This window comes from Mauremys reevesii, linkage group 5 (assembly GCF_016161935.1).
Source record: "Mauremys reevesii isolate NIE-2019 linkage group 5, ASM1616193v1, whole genome shotgun sequence".
Classification (NCBI taxonomy): Eukaryota; Metazoa; Chordata; order Testudines; family Geoemydidae; genus Mauremys; species Mauremys reevesii.
In genome coordinates this window covers 122,149,266-122,165,484 of record NC_052627.1, presented here as the reverse complement: position 1 = coordinate 122,165,484, position 16,219 = coordinate 122,149,266, and the positions used below count along the sequence as shown (strand labels likewise).

General features: G+C 38.4%; 1 protein-coding gene across 10 annotated transcripts in view; it reads right to left on the bottom strand.

The window, feature by feature from the left end:
• The window catches only part of FAM53A (family with sequence similarity 53 member A), a 147,865-nt gene that overhangs the window by 77,604 nt on the left and 54,042 nt on the right, over positions 1 to 16,219 (bottom strand). Inside the window, exon 1 of one of the 10 annotated variants that reach the window (XM_039541466.1) lies at positions 15,031 to 15,051. The exons of 8 other annotated variants lie outside the window; for them this stretch is intronic. The gene's annotated coding sequence lies outside the window, so the exon portion shown is untranslated. Of the gene's footprint in view, positions 1 to 14,553; positions 14,573 to 15,030; positions 15,052 to 16,219 lie in introns of those variants that run through there. One more of the 10 variants, XM_039541467.1, reaches the window with a different exon arrangement.

Here is a 16,219-nt window from a genome sequence, read left to right as displayed (position 1 = left end):
TCCCAGATCCAGCAACCCGAAACCCCTCCCATGCCCCAACTCCCTGCCTCGAGTCCCCTCCTATACCCAAACTCCAAGAGCCCATGCCTCACACACCCTCCCATGCTCCAACCCCGCACCCAAACTCCCTCCCTCTTAGTTAACTGGAATTTTTCACTTACCAGAACCCCCACTCCCCAAACATACCAGATGAAAAAAAGCTTTTACTGTAGTAGGTTTAACAAACATAAGGAAGTACTTCTTCATACAACACAGTCAACCTGTAGAACTTGTTGTCAGGGGATGCTCTGAAGGCCAAAAGTATAATTGGGTTAAAAAAAGAATTAGATAAATTCATGGAGGATAGGTCCATCAATGGCTATTAGCACAAAGTAGTCAGGGACATAACCCCATGCTCTAGTTATCCCTAAATCTCTGACTGCCAGAAGCTGGAATTGGATGACAGGGGACGGATAACTCAAACTGCCTAGTTTTATTCATTTCCTCTGAAGCATCTGGCCCTGACCTGTCAGAAGACAGGATACTCAGCTAGATGGACCATTGGTCTGATCCAGTATGGTCATTCTTATGTAACATATAATAAAATGCATTTACCAAGCACCTTTGACCACCTCACCTACTCTGCCCACTGACCCTTCTCCCAAGGATGATTCTAACATTCCACAATTCTCAAAAGCTTCAAACAGCTGTTCAGGTTGCATAAATAAGCCTTCCTGAAAAGCTGTTTTCTTCTTACTCTCCCTAAAAGTGAAATATGCCCGTTTAAGGCCTCAGGCCAGGTGGAAAACATTCAGCTTAAGGTCTGATACTTCATGATCTTGTGTGGCTCTAAAAAGGAGCTTTATATACCTCTAACCATGGAAGCACCCATAATATTTGACTGTCTGTCAAGGAAAGCTATTAAGTGATTTTGTAAGTTTTAAAAAAATCTATTTCCCCTTCAGTTCTGTACAGTCAGACCTCTGCATTTTAGGGTACGTGGCTTTATGGATAGAGAGATTAAAAATTTCACTGGAATCATTTTAAGGCTAGTTTATTTCTACAGTAGTTGAACATTGTACATTAGTGGTTTTGTCAGCCTCATTCTTCAGGGCAAATCTGAAATTTTCCCTCCCACTGTATAATTCTATTCAATTTAATGCAATAAAGAAAGTTTACACATCCTCCTCTGAAGTATCCAGATTTAGCTTCTACCGCTAGAAAGAGGATCATAGCCTGGTATCTTCACAGTCAATATGGCAGTCCTTATGTTCAATGCACCACTTTGTCACCAGAGGGTTTTTTTGTTTATTTTAACCACACACACGTTAAAGTGTCCCCCAAACCCCTGCAATATATTTAACAGAAAAGCTAACAAGAGAAAAATTATGCGAGAACAAATGGATATAGGATTAGTTATGTAAGTGAACTCTACAGGCTTACACGTGTCATTTAAAAAGGCTTTCTGCTGTATCATCTATCTTGAAAGTGCACAAAACAGATACAGTGCACAATAGCCAAGACAGCTCCATTCTGCGGCCCAAACTTACTCTCAATCAAGACTAAACATATGTAGCTTATTACTAAGAGTAAACTTTCAAAAAGAAAATGTTAACTCAGGAAATAAGGAAAACATTTTCTAGGTATTTAAAAAGTGACACTGCAAGGCCCGAAATTTAGGCTATTAAATTTAAAAACAGAACTATGTTTTTTTACTATTGCGTGATTGTGAGTTTTGTTTAGATTTAAACATTTGTCTGTAGCATTTGTAATTACAAACATCACAGCATAATGCTAGAGCATGGGAACCAAAAAGTGAAATGACTCCCCCTTTTCATTGCCTTTGGGAAATGCAATGTACAGGGTAGAAGCAGCCTAAGTATTGAAGAGTGTGCATTTTCAGTTTTAATCCCAGAAGGTATTTGTAATGTAGTTAAGGACACAACTCTTTCAAGTTTATTTTAACTACTTCTCCTGTAAATAAAAACAAATTCAGCTGAGCAAAGTGGTCTGTATTTCCAATTCAATTTAACCTATTATATGTGCTATATATAAATGAAGTTATGGTTTAATGGTTAAACAATGTGCAGGCTGAACATGCAGCCACAACTCTGCCCTCCCTCCTCCACACTACCTGCTTTGTAACTGATGTCTGAAACTTAATGCCTATGTACACAGTACTTTCCAGATACAAAAACGAATTTCTTATTCTTCCATAAGTATACTAATTTCATTGGCACGATGGTTTTTATATATTATATATACATATCTATCTTTCCTTACAAACTTTAATTATAAAATTCTCTTCTCTATAACAATCATTTTGCCATCAGTTTTCCTTTGCAAACATACTTAATAAAAATTACTGTTTGAAGATATCTTGAGAAAGAAGTGTGCAGCTGTGGTCTTTTACCATTTCATATGTAGTCTGTTTGAATTTTTCATACAATTTATCTTCCACCTGACTAAAGCTTAAAATACTACTTCCACAAAAAAAAAGAGGGGGGGTTAAATATATGCAAAAAGCTCTGAGTGATAATGTACAAGAGTTACATCCTGCAAGTTGATCTCTAGTGGTGGACCCATATACCCAAGTGGAGCCAAAACAGTAAAAAGGACTCAACACAGATAAGCTGACCCACATGGACAGACCTCCCCTATGTGATTAGGTCTTTACACTGCAAGTTCTTTTGGGCACAGATCCCATCCTCCTGTGTGCAGCACCTAACACAAAAGGTAATGCACTTGTTGCCTGGGACCTCTGAACACTATTGCAGTATAATAAGGACTAGCCAGGTTTTTACTAAGGACCTAGATGAAAGGTCCTGTTTTTATGGAAAGGACTTCCTCTCCCCTCCCCCTCTTTTTTTTTTTTTTTTGAGCATCTGCTGAGAAGACTGGGAAGACAGTCAACCTCCACATATGTTCGTATACACACTCACCCTCACATTTATAGCACTAGCCCTGGGGTCCATCTGCCATTTGTGAAAGAGATTTTCAGACCCAAAAACATCACATCTACCTCTTCCAGTCTAGAAGCCTAGTATCCTAGCAAATCAAGTATCCATTCAACTGTATTTACTGAAGCAGATTGACTAAAAACTCATGTAAGTATTTTGCCAGCCAGGGATTGCTGTGGAAATCTGATTTCCACTCCACTCTTGTTGTCAGAGAAACATTCCCTGTAAAGGAAACTTGACCATGAGAGTTATACAAAGGATTCCAGAAGTCTGAGTTGTGGCTGAAATAGAAAAGTAGAAACTATTTTCAACAGACATTTACAATAATCCTCTTGCTCTGTTAAAAGCCATATGCTGAAGCTGCATCCCTTTTCATTCTTACATCTGAGCGGTGGGGATAACAGAAGCTGTTGCCTAGGCAAGCGATTGGTGGAGTGACATGGCTGAGGTGGAAAAGATAGCTTGGATGGATGAAATGTGGAGAAATAAAGGAGGTGGATGTATTCCAGGAAAGGAGCAACAATGAAAACGTTGGTAAGGCTGAAGCATACCTTGCCCCTCTTCCCAAGGACCCCCAGGCGGTGGGGCTCAGGCTTTGGCTTCAGCCTCAGCCCCAGAAAGTCTAACACCAGTTTTGGTGACCCCATTAAAATGGTGTCGTGACCCACAGTTTGAGAACCCCTGAAATAGAGGGATTTTATCGTTGCTGTAAATGAGGAACTCAAGGCAATCTTAGAGTCACTACCATAAATCCAAGTATTTCAGTACCACAATGCACTCTCCTAACTTAGTCTTCCATGAGCCTGTAACAAAACATCCATTAATTTCAACAGGGGAAAATTAGGGCCACAGTTATTGGTTTAGTTCCAGAAACCAGGTTCAGAAATGCAGCCAGAGTTGGCTATAATTCCATCAAACTACCAATATTACCATTATTTCTGGCTCCCCAAATGGCTAGTAATGTTTATTAAAATAAAAGTAAGTCACCCTTTTGCCTTTCAAATGAAAACTTAAGTGATAAAACACCTAGCCTGGTATTTTCACGAGGATATACTTTATGGCATTACAGAAATCACAGCTGCCACACTTAATTTTACATCTGTACATCGGAAAGCATCAGTTTAACATCTTCCATGGCATTAAGAATTTGATCCCAACACGCCGAGATTTTTGCTTCAAAACAATAAAAACCAAGATGGATCTATATAGGGCCATCTTTCTAATACATCTAGTAGTTCTGGAATCAGCATTTCAGTCAGTGATGTAATATCTTACTCTCTGGCATAGGTTTGGGGGGGGAAGTCTCCTCACAATAAAATAAAAATACATACATTACAGCCAAGAGGTTCGGTATGTGACTTCCAACTCTGGAAGTTAGCTGAACTAGATATTATAGAATGCTAGTGATGTAGCTCCATTTTACAGACTGAGACTTGGAGGAGAGTTTAAGCTTAAATTAAGTTCAAGGGCTAAAAAGAAGTCTGTGGCTTCTGTTCCCAACTCTGGCACATCATTAGAGTCCCCCTCTCCCCCACTTTCTCTTTAAGTGCAAGAAAATCATTCCTCAGTTTCATCATCTTTTCTCTTGCAGTAAGAATTTAAACACAACAATGGAGATATTTAATAAAAACACAACTGCTATGCACTTCTTGAATGATATATTTTAGGGGAAAGTCTAGTATTTTTAAGGTGTAGGAATTATTAATTTTTCAAAGTTAGTGCCTTATTTTTCAAAGCTCATATCTGACTTGTGACATCTATTCAGAAACTTGACACTTATGACAAGGGACTAAACGGTAGAGCACCCATTAATGGTTAAATCTTACCATTAGTTCTGAGAGACAAGGTGGGTGAGGAAATATCTTTTATTAGAAGTTCAGCAGTGTCCTGTCCAAATATTAAATAGCACAGTACTGGTGGGGGAAGAAGGCACACATATACAGCCGTCCAGATGTGCTCCGCCACAAGTACTGAGCAATACAGCAGGCCACTATTTTCAAATTTGTTTCTCTGAACAGTAGTTCTACCATTATACCTACCAAATGCTTTTCATTCCAAGGAACAGTGAGTCTCTCAGTTATATACATGCCATACAACTCTGGTCTCTCCCTTTTGTTGTTGGAAGTTTACATCAGAAACAAGGCTTTGTGAAACTAAGTTTACAGAAAGCTTTAGGTATTTTACACTAAAAGAAATTAATCCAACATCATTTGAACCAATGTAAGTAAGTATCCATGTGATCTTATTTTCATTCCTCTTCTCTCTTCCTTCACCCTACCTTTTTAACTTGCCTCACTCAAGTCTTGCCTCAAATTGGACTGAAAGCACGGCAGCACAGGAACTGTCTTTTCCTACGTATAGCACCTACGAGAGTGGTGCTCTGATCCTAGTTGGGGCTTCGGGCAATAATATAATTCAAACAGATAATGTAAATAACTACCAGCAATAGTGTGTTAGACTTGGACAGTTGCGCTAAGTCTTTGACAAACTTTGGCGGGTGAACCATGCAGTTCTTATGAATCTAGACTCAAACCACACACCCCTAAATATATATAAAAGCCTCTCTGTTTTCACAAACAGCAGGAAGCAGTGTACAAAATCGTGTAGTAGCACTTTAAAGTTACTACAAGTTCTTATGGGGGGGAGGAATAGCTCAGTGGTTTGAGCATTGGCCTGCTAAACCTAGGGTTGAGAGTTCAATCCTTGAGGAGGCCACTTAGGGATCTGGGGCAAAAATTGGTCCTGCTAGTGAAGGCAGGGGGCTGGACTAGATGACCTTTCAAGGTCCCTTCCAGTTCTAGGAGATTGGTATATCTCCAATCATTACCTTTATGAGGAAAAGTGTGGTTACCCCCCCCGCCAAATATGTTATGACGGTAGATCTACTATTTGGAAGTGTTATGATATCACGCATCATATGAAGGCAAACAATTCACTACAATGGCATACAAAGAACCTGTGGCTGAATTGGGCCATCTACATCTTTCATATGCAGTTATGGCCTATGGAGGCTACAGGACCCAGCTCCATTTAGCCTCAAGCACACTTGCTGCTCAAACTGAGACAGAGCTGTACATGTTGTATCCCACAGTTCTCACTTGAACCTCCCTATTTAGGATCAGGATGGATACAAACGGCTCAATTTTTATGCAGATTAGGGATAGTTCTTGAGCTCTGAAGTTGCCAACGCAGCAGACCTTTGGAGGCCCATGATGTGATATATTATGGTTCCACCTATCCAAAATTTAAAAAGTTTGACGTCAACAGAAAACTTGAAGGCAGAAAGCCATTATACACTTCACAATCAAATTGGGAAATAAAAATTTTTAAAACTGTGACCTTTAAGGAAAAAAAGCCACATCATTTTGAGGGATTGTGGAGGGGTGGGGAAAATATTGGCGATACATTAGCTATCTTCCAGTCACTGCGTACAGAAGCTGATTTAAAGGACAGGTTACAAACTATAGTTAATAGTTCCGCAATTTCACATTTGAGTTCTTTCAGAACTTGGGTGAATGCCATCTGGTCCCAGTGACTTGCTACTGTTAAGTTTATCAATTAATTCCAAAACCTCCTCTAATGACATTTTAATCTGTGACAATTCCTCAGATTTGTCACCTAAAAAGGATGGCTCATGTTTGGGAATCTCCCTAAAACCCTCAGCCGTGAAGACTGAAGCAAAGAATTCATTTAGTTTCTCTGCAATGACTTGATCGTCTTTAAGTGCTCGTTTTGTATCTTGATTGTCCAGGGGCCCCACTGGTTGTTTAGCAGGCTTCCTGCTTCTGATGTACTTAAAACATTTTGTTATTACCTTTTGAGTTTTTGGCTAGCTGTTCTTCAAACTCCTTTCTAGCTTTTCTTATTACATTTTTACACTTAATTGGCAGTGTTTATGCTCCTTTCGATTTACCTCACTAGGATTTGACTTCCACTTTTTAAAAGATGCCTTTTTATCTCTCACCGCTTCTTTTACAAGGTTGTTCAGCCACGGTGGCTCTTTGTTAGTTCTTTTACTGTTTTTTTTTTAATTTGGGGTATACATTTAAATTGGGCCTCTATTATGGTATCTTTGAAAAGCGTCCATGCAGCTTGCAGGGATTTCACTCTAGACATTGTACCTTTTAATTTCTGTTTAACTAACCTCCTCATTTTTGCATAGTTCCCCTTTCTGAAATTAAATGCCACAGTGTTGGGCTGCTGAGGTGTTCTTCCCACCACAGGAATGTTAAATGTTGTTATATTATGGTCACTATTTCCAAGAGGTCCTGTTACAGTTACCTCTTCGACCAGATCCTGCGCTCCCACTCAGGACTAAATAGAGAATTGCTTCTCCCCTTGTGGCTTCCTGTACCAGCTGATCCAAGAAGCTGTCATTTAAAGTATTGAGAAATTTTGTTTCTGCATTTCATCCTGAGGTGACATGTACCCAGTCAATGAGGATAATTGAACCCCCCCCCACTATTATTGAATTCTTTATTTTGATAGCCTCTCTAATCAACCTTAGCATTTCATAGTAACTATCACTGTCCTGGTGAGGTGGTCGATAATAGATCCCTACTGTTATATTCTTATTAGAGCATGGAATTACTATCCATAGAGATTCTATGGAACATGTGGATTCATTTAAGATTTTTACTTCATTTGATTCTACATTTTCTTTCATATATAGCGTCACTCCCCCCGCCCACCTGTTCTGCCCTTCCAATATATTTTGTACCCTGGAATGATTGTGTCCCATTGATTGTCCTCACTCCACCAGGTTTCTGTAATGCCTATTATATCAATATCCTCCTTTAACACAAGTCACTCTAGTTCACCCATCTTATTATTTAGACTTCTAGCATTTGTGTATAAGCACTTTAAAAACTTGTCACTATTTATTTGTCTGCCCTTTTCTCATGTGTCAGATTCTTTTTTATGTGAATGTTTCTCATCTGATCTGGCCCATACTTTATCCTCTTCCATCCTCTCCTCCTGACTGAAACCTAGAGAATCTCTATCAATAGACTTTCCTCTAAGAGAAGTATCTGTCCGATCCACGTGCTCCTCTGCAGCAATCGGCTTTCCCCCCATCTCAATTTAAAAACAGCTCTGCAACCTTTTTAAATATTAAGTGCCAGCAGTCTGGATCCACCTTGGTTTAGGTGGCGCCCATCCTTCCTGTATAGGCTCCCCCATCCCAAAAGTTTCCCTGGTTCCTAATAAATCTAATCCCCCTCCTCCCTACACCATCATCTCATCCATGCACTGAGACTCTGAAGCTCTGCCTGCCTACCTGGCCCGGCGCGTGGAACTGGAAGCATTTCCGAGAATGCCACCATAGAGGTCCTGGATTTCAGTCCAGTCTCTTGTTTTCCTCTGGAGTGTCTCCAATTTGTCCACGTCTTTCCTGAAATGTGGTGCCCAGAACTGGACACATTACTCTGTCTGAACCCTTATCAGCAGAGTAGAATGAAAGAACTACTTTTCATGGCTTGCTTAAAACACTCCTGCTAATACGTCCCAGAATTATGCTTCCCCCCCGCTTTTTTTTTTTTTTGCACAAAAGTGTTACACCAGGGGCTCCCCCAAACTTGTCAAGCCCCTCCCCCCCTTACCCATAATGGAACTGGTGTCCCCCTCCCTTCCTCAGAACTGTGGTCAGAAGCCACAGTTGGAAGCAGGGCTACGACCAGGGCAGAGAGAGCCTGGGTGGTGCCCCCAAATCATCGAAGATCTCCTGGTTAAGGCACTGTAGTCTCTTGCCCTGCTTCCTATCTTTCCTAGGCAGTGGGATAGTTTGCTTTTGTGATCTTCATACTCTCTGAAAAACTGCCAACTCTCTCAAACTGCTTTTCCCTTTAGACTTGCTTCCCATGGGATCTTACCTACCAACTCTTAGCTTGCTAAAGTCTGCCTTTTTGAAATCCACTCTATTTTTGCAGTTTTCCCTATCATTCCTTAGAATCATGAACGCTAGCATTTCATGATCACTTTCGCTCAAACTGCCCAGCACTTTCAACTTCTCAACCAGTTCCTCCCTATTTGTCAAAATCAAATCTAAAATAGCAACTAAGGGAGAAGCTTTCTCCACCTTCTGAAATAAAAAAATTGTATCCAATGCATTCCAAGGACTTTGTTGGATAATCTGTGCCCTGCTGTGTTATTTTCCCCCAACAGATGTCTGGATAGTTGAAGTCCTCCATCACCACCAAGTCCTGTGCCTGTTGTCTAAATTGATATTTTTCAGAGTGAGGTAAATGTTTAAATAAATATTTTTAAAAAGCCAGACATTCTTCAGAGAAAAGCTATTCTATATTATATCCTGCCTTCCCACTACATAAACTCTGAGAAACAATGCATGTCCTTCAAAAAAACGTATTCACAGTGCTGTAGTGGATTTCTCCATCAATCCTCCCCGGCTCAGTTTGGCTCCAACATGTAAAACTCAATCAGTTCAGGAACAGCCTGATAACTGCTATGCTACACAACTCTGCCATTGGTATGAATAGTGGCAATGATGTTTTATCATTTTTGATAAAACATATTTGCAAAACTAACTTCTAATATGTGTTTGCTGTTGCCAGCTAAGTAATACCGTATGATTAATTTTTGTACTCTTAGGCCCTGATCCTACAGCTGGATCTGTACAAGCAGAACCCTCTGCTCACATAAAGCCCAACTGACATCAACAGGATTAGGTGCAGGGATCTGCTTCCACAGATTCAGCTGCAGAATCAGAGTCTTAAACAACTTGTTCGAATTATATGCCCAAAATAAGGCAGTTTAGACCTAGAGTTTAGCGGGTTTAACAAAAAAGACTTTATGAAACATAAATCAAGTGTTGTTGACGTATAAAGCAGTTATTTCAATACAAGTATCCCCTTTCAATGATCACAGCTGTAGGGTCTTATCACTAGGGTAGAAGTTCCCAAAGAGAGGTCACTCCATCAGTAGATGGGGTCGCAGCAATCCCATGTGTGAGGTCATGCAGTACAGATGACACCATTTTGTAAAGCAAAATGGCATTCTCCATGTTGCGTGACCTGTCACGTCTGGTGTGTGTGAGGTCATGGTGCATGGAGGACACCATTTTTAAATGGCGTCCTCCATGCTGTCTGAGATCATAGGAATCAATACATCTGAACATGGTGTCATGCAGGGAAAGTGTTTGGGAACTGCTGCATTAGGGCATAAGAACCATTCGGTGAAACTGATACGCCTGTTTCACTGTTTGACGCAAGATATGAACAAAGTTCATATGGTGAAAAATAAATTAGGTAAAAATTTAGTTTTAGTCATCCAACAAAAAGGGTTGTTTTTTTTTTAAAAGGGAATTTTAAGAGTATAATTTAATCTGATGATATCCTTTAATATCACATCTGAAAATGTTACTGATAAATTGACTGTCTTTTAATGTAAATAAATACATTTAGTAACAAGCCTGCCTGAGCCACATAACTCCCTCTTTAACAAATAAAAAAGTCAGAACAACCATGCTTTCATACTTCAGTCTTTCCCCAATATAAAATAAACGTATAAACAGTTAAATTAAGAACTGAAGAATGACTGGAAGATATTTTTAATGTATACATTAAAATCTAGCTTTTCCACTATTTGTGCTGTTTTAGTACTTCATGCAATTTGTTTTCATTGTCCAGAATAGTCCATTTCACTGGATTCATAGTTGTTTTCCATCTTTTGGATTTTCTTGTATTAGCATAATGCCACAATATTTTATTTGAATACTGTAGATCTTCTTTAAAAAAAATTTCAGTGGATAGCCTAAAGTACACACACACACACACACACACTTATTTGGGCTTATGCTTGGTAAATTTGCCTTTAATTTAAATCCACCCCCAAAACTTATTTTTTCTGCTAAATTTGACTTTCAGGCTCCCTCTAATAAAGTTTTAGAATTAAGAAAACAACCTCATTGGCTTTAAGATTTAATAGAATTTTATATATTTAAAAAAATATGGACTGCATCAACAATCTGGGGAAAGGAGTAAACAGTGAGGTAGCAAAATTTGCACATGATACAAAAATTACTCAAGATAATTAAATCCAAAGCAGACTGTGAGGAATTACAAAGGAATCACACAAAACTAGGTGACTGGGCAACAAAATGGCAGATGATAAATGTTGATAAATGCAAAGTAATGCACACTGGAAAACTTAATTCCAACTATACCTACAAAATGATAGCTAAATATAGAGCCTGTTAATACGCAAGAAAGATTTGGAGTCATTGTAAAGGTACATCCCGCTGGCTGAGACCCTGAGAGCCCAGGGCTACGAGGTCCAGATACATGCCCTGATCATGGGATCCCTAAGCTTGTGGGACCCCCACAACGAGCCGGTACTGAGAGCATGCGGAGTCATGGTGTCTGACACCATCAGGTGGTCCAGAGACATTTATACAGAACACATCACAGGACAGTCAATACCACATTGAGTAATCGAGACCTCTGACCAGGGAAATAACCCACTTCCTTCCCTGACAAAACCAAGGGACGCACCCCACCCATGTACTTCTTCACTACACCGATACTGACTTGGACTCTCAATACATTCCATGGGTGGCATACCTGAGCCCACTTATCTACCGACGCTCTAAAAACTCCAGCATAGACCCAGATTGGGGTGCGGATTATCTGATATGTATCTCTCTCCATCCTTGTAACCAATTCCTGTAATTCCTCATAACTCAAGCCTGACCCCAGGTGTACAGTATCTTCCCTCTTAACTTGTGTGTATTTAATTTTAAACATTAACCTTAATAAAAATTTTAAATCAGTTATCTGAAAATATCCACTCAATGTACAGCACTGGTACACCACATCTGGAATACTGTGTGCAATTCTGGTAGCACCATCTCAAAAGAGATATATTAGAATTGGGAAAGGTTCAAAGAAGGGCAACAAAAGTGATTAAAGGTATGGAACAGCTTCCATATGAGGAGAGATTAAAAACACTGGGACTGTTCATCTTTGAAAAGAGAGGACTAAGGGGAGATATGATACAGGTCTATAGAATTATGAATGATGTGGAGAGTGAATAAGAGTGTTATTTAACCCTTCACATATCAAGAACCAGGGGTCACATGATGAAATTAATAGGCAGTAGGTTTAAAAAAAAAAAACACACAACTAAAGGAAGTACTTCTTCACACAATGCACAGTCAACCTGTGGAATGCCTTGTGAAGACCTAAAGCATAACTGGGTTCAAGGAAGAACTAGATAAGTTCACATAGGCTATAACCTACGATGGTCAGGGATACAACCCCACGCTCTGGGTGTCCCTAACCTCTGACTGCCAGAAGCAAGGAGTGGATGACAGGGAATGGATCGCTTGAAATTGCCCTGTCCTGTTCATTCCTTCTCAAGTGCTTGGTATTGACTGCTGTCGGAAGATAGGACAGTGGGCTAGATCAATCATTTGTCTGACCCAATATGGCCACTCTTCTATTCTTATGCAATATTTTGTTTCTTTTATAATATAAATGTATGAAAGACTATTTAATAAACAAACACTGACAGCTAAGATGTTAGCCACATAAGCCTCAAGACATGTCCAAAAGAAGCTGTCAGTACAAATCACTGCATCTCAGGTGTGTATCCACTTTACTAATACTGTCCACTTATCCACTAATATCAACCACTACAGATATGCAGTATCAGGAGCTACATAATCAGCTAGCACAACATTATTTTTGCGGTGTCCTCATATAAATAACTTTGATATTTCTTCCCATAGCTAGCACAAACTATCTTGTATCAAATGACTCTCACCAACAACAGATGCACCCCATTTTTGTTTTACAATACAATATATATACACACTGTCATTTACTGCCTCTTTAGGCAGTAAACATAATTATTTTGTTATGTTTATATCTCATACACAGAATGCACTTATATATTCTAGTGAAAACTGTAGTTGAGTGCTGTGATGTTAAACTGTTTCCTTCAGCTAGATAAACAGAAATGTTCTTGGCCACACTGTAAAGATGCTACAAGTGTGCCTGTGAAAATGTAGAAGCTAGATATTAAATAGGAAGGAGGCAGTGTGAAAATATTTACATCAAAGTAGCAAAAATATCTTACAGCAAACACTGGACAAAATCTATTGCCATAAAAAGAAAAGAGCATGATAAAGACTTCTGAAGATAATATTTTAGATACTAAACAAGTTTTTTTCCATAGAAACATAAGAAAATTCAAATTAAACTTTTAAAAACTATAATTCAGATTCCTTAACAGAGAAAATTTGAAATTATAAACTCATGCCCAAACAGAATCTTCTGTGTTTTAAGTGTTCTCGTCACTTCCCTCAAACATACAAAGAACTGTGTGTGTTAGTCTTTTAAAAAATATATATATTATATAAACCCACGATCACCTACCTCTAACATGGTCTGACAAGAGATTTATCTTACTATTAAAAAACAAACCCAAAGCAAAAACAAAAAACAGATTCCTAAAATACAATTCTAAGTGGCATCATAAAATTTATTGCAGGAACAAAAATCAGGGTTGGAAAGTTTTAAGTACACATTTCTAAAGGGAATAATCTATCAAACCACAGGAGGTGACCAGAACTGCCATCATCATTGCTGTTAACACAAAGGAATGTGTTTTGGGGGGTGGGGGGCAAAAACCCAACAATGGCTACCAGACTCCAGAGGAATTCTTGGGGATGGGGGGGAAGGAGGAGGAGAAGGAGTGAAATTACCCCACACAAAACACAATTTTGGTTTAAAAAATTAAGTAGTAATGTTACTATGACATTTAATTACTACATTAAGCTTTCCAATCACACCAAATAAATTTCCCACAAGTTCTGACATACAAACTGGATTTCTAAAACAATGTAGAAAAAATGAAAGCACTATTCATAATATAGTACTTCTCCCTTCCCATCCAAATCATAATACTTTGCAAAAAACTTGCATTCAAAGAGAAGAAAAGTAGAATATTGGAACTCAATATAGTTTTTGAAACTTGTAGTAAGTGAGCTATATTATATTAGATATTTAAGATATGGGGTGTTACAGGCCGGGCTAGACACAAGCTGCTGGTTTTCTGCAATTGAGGACTACCGAATACAGTGAGGTTACTCCAACATAAAATTTTGTAAAAGTTTACCACCATATGGCTCATCCAGTCATCACTGAGCCAAGTATTAAAATATCTGGCTAATAATTATTTTGTTATGTTTATATCTCATACACAGAATGCACTTATATATTCTAGTGAAAACTGTAGTTGAGTAGAAGTTTGTATTTCACAACACAGAGAACAGAAAAAAACAATTTAGACAAAAAAATATGGATGAATGTTTCCTAGAGATCTGATATAAAGTAGCAGCATATTTTAAAAGTAATTAGAGCAACATATAATAGTCATTTTAAATAGACTGTTTTATTTAAAAAAATCAGATTTAAGGTACTGTAAATTGCTGTTATCTGCCTACACTTTGCCCCATGCACATGTCCTCCCCATAAGCAAATCTTTAAGTTACATTCCAATTAAAAAATGGGATATACAGGGATAAACATTAAGAATCCAATTCACAGCACATACACAAAGTATAATTAAAACATCTTCAAAACATTTTACTTACCAACACTCTCAAAGATTTCTGCTCAAAGCTATTTTTATAAGATTAACCACATTTTAAAGCTGCAAAACACAAAAATTCAGGGCAATGTAACAGTGAAGCCTGCAACAGCAGCTCACAAGAGCTAATTTTAATGTAAGCACAGTGGACCAGAAAATAGATTTGACCAGCTGGCTAAACTCATCCTGAGGCCTACAACTCAGCATGCACATTTAAAAAACCAAACCAAAACAGTATCTGTTCTGATTTCCCATGAACAGTTCAGACTCCTCTCCATCAGATGACCTAAAGTACTGTTACTACTATAAAGCATTCTATTTTTCAAAGAGCTATTTATTGGAACAGTTAGGAAAGATATGATATGATGTACATAAAAAGAAGGGTTTATTTTTAGAACTCAGCCAAGGTTTAGAAAAAGATATATGTGATACTAAAATACAAGGCCATCTCCAGCAAAGCTCCCCCTAATCTTCAAGTTACCTTTTTAGAGTGTGCAAGGTTTCCAGTACAATTTTATTTGACCTTTAAAGATCTCCTCTCCTAGGCAACTGAGTTTTGCTGGTCACTTGGGTGATTGCAGAGAACGAATTTCACTGCACTTAAAAAACCTCACAGTTTAGGGGGAAAAAAAAAAAAAGGTACAGCCAATGTGAGTTTGTCATAACAACAATCTTACACTTACATCACATCTTCTATCCCAACGGATCTTGAAATGCTTTAAGCTATACATACATGAGAATTAGTTCACCAACCACAAAGGCATTTGTTATAAAAAACAACATTTTGGAATGAATAGCAAAAAGACTAATACTGATATTGTTTAAGATGTGTAGCTATATTAACACAACTTGGTTCCTTCGCATATGCCTGAACTGCTAAAGGAGTAATTATTTAGCTCTTGTATTATGTCATAAAATATACAACCTGAAATATTTTATGACATAATACAAAATCATGTGTTAAGAGCTAGTGTTTACATGAACACCAAAGAAATTTATCCTTGCAAAATTCATATACAAACATATATACACATTTATATACGGGCCAGAAAATTCTTTGCCTAGAGGAGTAGCTTTATCTTATAACCTATAACAGAGCAATACATAAAACCTAATTTTAATCTAAGCTGCAATTATTGATGTTACTACATTTTTATTCTGCCAAAATCAAGTTTGTTTCCACTCCAACTATAAAACAAATGTAAACAGCTGAAAGGGTGGTGGGGAGCGAACATTTATTCTGAGCTTGCATTACCTGACACCAAATATAAATATTAAAAATTGTTAATAGAGACAAGAGGTTATCATGATATCTATAATGGAGTTGTATTTAATGTCGCCAATTTACAGCCATGAGTGAGGAATCACACTTCCTCAAGCAAGTAGTGCTCAGTGGTTTTCTTTTACTGTATATACTAACACAGGTACTACATAATCTCCCCCACTTCCACACAAGCACTAAGCCATCCTTCAGTGTACATATATACACACACACAATCCCACCCCCATCCTATATATCAATACTGCACAAGTCCCTCCTTCCCCTCTCACACTTGGAGGGAGGGGTGCTCAGTACCCATACCGCCCCATCAAGAGAATAGGGCCCTTCTGACCAGTCCTTTTGGCCAGCACTTGTATGCTCTACCCAAGGGAGCTCCACTAAGGCAGAG